Below are 4,800 nucleotides of genomic sequence, written 5' to 3'. Positions count from 1 at the left end.
GAGAAACCCTCTCTTTCTCTCATCAATGCCTTCAGTTGAACACCATAACCTGTCTGCCCTCTGCAAATTCTCTCTCTCTCTCTCTCTCTCTTTCTCTCTCAGTTGCTATGATCATTGAACAATTTTGACTCAGTAAGGCTCCATTCTTTTCCTTCTTCTTTTATTCACCATCGTCCTCCATGAAATGTAAAAGAAAACAAAAACAAAAACGACCCTTTGATTGTGCCATTAATTTTAGGGTTTATTATTTATTTTTAATTTAGTTCAGCAATATTGTATAAGTTGAGCCTCAATTTCTAATGCCAGTATAGTTTGTCCATAGATAGAGCTAAAATTACTATTCTTTTTTACATGATTAAGAAGCATCATTTTTTTTATTTTGTTTTTGGTTTTGATGTTTCCCAATTACTTACAGGTTTATGGACTACTCTGATTTCCTGAAATTGTTGATTTCCATTGTTGTTTGGTGCACTGCTTACATTGCTGTTGCCATTCTTGATTCCTTTCGTGCCGTTAATTGTCTTTCAGCTTCCTGAGCTTGAGAGAGGTCAGGGGAGATTGCTCAGGATTCAAATTATACCAAAGCGTTATGGGTTATGCACAACTTGTTATAGGTCCTGCTGGCAGTGGCAAGGTAATTTACTGTATCATCTCATTTGTGTGTTTCTTATGATAGGACACTGAATGAATGGAGAAATTCTAGCATGATCTTTGTCAAGCAAAAGAAAAGTTTTTTTATACTGTTTGGCACTTTACACAATTACGCTTCAGCCATTTTCTAGAATAATGTAGTGAATGTAAGAAGCAACAAGCAATGACCTCCAACTTTGATGTGCAGATGGTGAATGGAATAGTGTGTTTTGAGTGTGATCTTTAGGAGACCTTAGGAAAAAATTTGTTAAAGCAGAGTTAGTTACAAATGATGTATTGAAGAGGAGAGGAAGAACAAAGAAAACTTTAGCAGAAATTATTAGAAGAGATTTAAATATGAATGGATAAACACAGAGATGACTTATGACCGGGCACAATAGCATTGGTTGTTCCATGTATCTAACTTTAGTTGTTGTTGTTGTCTTTGTTGTTTTGTGTATTGTCTAATCTTTGTATGCTAACTACACCTAGTGGGACAAGATTAAACTCTGTTTGCAATTTTCTTTCTTTTAATTTTGCTTTTTTAAAAGTGGGTTCTTGTAGCTGTGAATCTATTAAGATTCGTCTGAGTGTCTGATTTTGTTTTCTCTTATTAGTCCACATATTGTTCGAGTTTATACAAACACTGCGCTGCTCAGCGCACAATGTATATTGTGATCCTGGACCCTGCTGCTGAAAATTTTGAGTATCCTGTTGCGATGGGTAAAATAAAATGATTTGTTACTTTTACAGATTCAGTTGTTCGGTTTTGTGGAGCCTAACAGTTTTACTTTCAAGATTGTTGCAGATATAAGGGAACTTATTTCCCTTGATGATGTTATGGAGGAACTTGGGCTAAGTCCCAACGGCAGTCCTATATACAGCATGGAGTATTCTTTTGTATTGATTTTAAGTTTTTCTGTTCTAACTTTTAAGCCAATGCCGTTGTTCATGCTGTGTTGATAGGTAAGTGACTTTGTTTGCTAGTATAAGTGAGTAACACCTGTTTTTATGTTGCAATCTTTTCTTGCTTATTTCGCTTATTTGCATTGTCAAAAGTTTGATAAAACCAACCCTTGTTACCTTAAAAATTATATATAGACACCCTGAAGATAATCTGGACCTTTGGTTTAATGAGCAACTGGAAAATTATTTAGATGATGATTATCTGGTCTTTCTGCCCAAGTATTCATTCTTATCTCTTAGTACCTTTCTGTTTTGTACTTAGTCTGCAAATGTTAACACTTAATGGAAAACTTTGATTGTGAGGTGATAATATTGTTATAAATGCAGTTGCGTGAGTACATGAGATAACAATGAAATATGTCTTTTTTTATCAAAACAGTTGTTTGGCAAGTTTGTTATGTTTCTTATAATTGTTTTTATTTTTTCCACCTATAAATTTGTTTGGTTGAAATTTGACCCAACAAAATTGTTCTAAGTCAATTCACCATTCTTTTATTTTTTTTTTTTCCAGATCAGATAGAATTTTGTTCACATGTCCCAGTGCTAAAGAATTTTGTGGAGCATTTGAAACTTACAAATTTTAATGCATGTGCTGTGTACTTGCTTGATTCACAGGTTTGTGGCAGTTGTTCATATAGACATATATCATGTTTCCTCTTAGGCGGCGACTCTGGTGTAGAAGCTCTTATGGCTTCTACACATGTAGAAGTGCAGTGGTGGATGGAGCTCAAGACACGTGTCTGAGGAGCTCAAGACCGGTGATGTGCAGGGCATGTCCAGTTTTTATCACGTTGGGATTATGACAGTCTCCTTGTGTAATTATGTGTATTAGTGCTTAATGAAGATATCATGGTTACGTGCCTAGAAATTGGGCTGAATGTTGAGGATTTTGTTTTGAAGAGCGTATTTTTTTAATTTAAGGGCAATGTTTATATCCAGCAATTTTAGAAGCTGAAAATGTAAAAGATATATAGAAGGTTGTTTAATTTGTCATATGTGATTTGTTAATTTATTTGGTTTTGAAAAAACAATTCAAATAAATATAATTACATTTAATTAAAAATATAATTTATTATCACTTATTGAATATGTACTTTTTTTGGGCGTTTATATTTCTCTCAAAAAAAATTGTGATATTGTTGAACATTAAATTTTAAAAATTATTTTACTAAATATAATTGTTGTTACTTGTATTTATTAAATATATATGCTACAATTTTTAAAAAATTCTTTCAAAAATTAATTTTAATAAATTACTTTTAAACTTAAAAAGTTTTATCAAATTAGCGTTATATCTAAAAAAACAAAAGATATACCACTTTTACAAATTGTAGTCTTTAATAAACCTACGCTAAAAATTAAACTACGAAAAATTTATTCTCCCGATTTTTTGTTACTCATTTGTATTCATTTTCTAGGGGTGATATTGTCTTTTAGCATCAATTACATTACTTTTTTGTTGTTTACTATCATTCATTTCATTTTAAACATTTTGATATTAAGTCTATAAATTATTTTTCGACTAACCTTTTTTTAAAATATTGAATGTCAACTTTTGTAATAAAATTACTTTATAATATAATATCTTTTGAAACAAGATATTTTAATTATATATATATTACCCAAACATCAGATTATGATCATCCAATTACTTAATCAAAACTGACCCTGACATATTTATCAAAATCTACTAGATAGATAAATATTAAAAATGTGGTTCAGATTTTTTCTTTTTTGGGCAAAAATTTCGAATTTTTGGTCCTTTTCTTTCTCACTAGACTTCTAGAAAACACTGTATCCCACCCGTCTTGTGCTTCATGATTATTGGTCAAACAAAAACCTCTCTCAACAAATTCACATGGTCCATCAAAAATAAATTAAAAATTATAATTACATTTTAAATCAAACTGTTAATTTCTTTGGTAACACACTGCAACAAATTATAATCTGTTTGTCCTTCTTTCTATTACTAAACCATCAGTCAGTTTCAAACGTCCACATGTTCATTCTATATTATGCCACAAGTATTCTATTGGTGTAAAAATCGTTTTCTTTCTGCACCATAAAATTCACCTTCCTGTTATGCTATCAATTCTTTAACATTACTTTGTATTACCAATGGTTGCTATTCTGATTGTATTTGTTGATTCTCTAGTGATTTTAAAATCATTCCAGTTTGCGTCTGATGTGACAAAATTTGTTAGCGGGTGCATGGCATGCCTCTCTGCAAACTGCAATGGTTCAACTGGAATGACCACATGTTAATATCCTATCAAAAATTGGACCTTGTGACTGAAAAAAAGGATGTTGAAGAGTAAGTACTCTTAATAACTTTCTTCTCATCACTTAGTCATTTTAATTCTGATCCAGTCATTTATTCTTTTTTTCTCTTAGATTCTTGGATCCAGAGCCTACCTTTTTGCTGTCTGAATTGAATCAACGGATGGCTCCTCAATTTGCAAAATTAAATAAAGCTTTGATTGATCTGGTAAGTGTCCTTTAATTTTCTTTTTCCCACTCTGATATTGTGAACATTGCATATGATTATTGAAGCAACCTAGAATCCAGAAGTTTGAGATAAAAGAAACATCCAAGTGGATGAATAATGGCAAAGGGGTTGGATATGGAATTTTCAGAAGAGGAAAAAATAAGTAGGCTCAATTGAACATTTCTATAGATTGCATTTCTTGTGGTTCTACATGTTTTTATAGGTTGCATTTTACTTTAATGTCTTTCCTTTACATAGTTTAATTGGGACATATAAAAGACCTGTGATTTTAGTTAGGAATCTATCATCTAGAACTTGGGAACTGTATACAAATCATGAATTTTTACTAACTGAATTCTGGTCATTTATAGTATATAACTAGTATTTTGACTCATAATATAACATTATGCGAATATAAATCTTTTAAAATAATATCGGTTTTATCTTTATATTATAGATTATGCCATAAAAGATTTATAGAATCAAATTATTTTTACAAAAAAGTCATAGAAGACAAAAATTTCCATCGATTAAGAAGACTAGGATCTTCGTATATAAAAAAAAATCAAATCATAACATTTTTAGTTATTATATTCATATGAAAGAGTTTAATTTTTTACTAACAATTAATTTTAACATTTGTTATCTAAAATTTAAAATAATTTAATGTGTATACTTTTATATTTGATTAGGTATTATTAAGTCTATTACACAAA

General features: G+C 30.5%; 1 pseudogene; it reads left to right on the top strand.

The window, feature by feature from the left end:
- Nucleotides 1-2,627, top strand: LOC107623860 (annotated as a pseudogene).

The sequence above is a fragment of the Arachis ipaensis genome, chromosome B10, assembly GCF_000816755.2.
Source record: "Arachis ipaensis cultivar K30076 chromosome B10, Araip1.1, whole genome shotgun sequence".
Taxonomy (NCBI): Eukaryota; Viridiplantae; Streptophyta; class Magnoliopsida; order Fabales; family Fabaceae; genus Arachis; species Arachis ipaensis.
The sequence above is the reverse complement of the archived record's forward strand: the minus strand, read 5'-3'. Positions and strand labels throughout refer to the sequence as shown.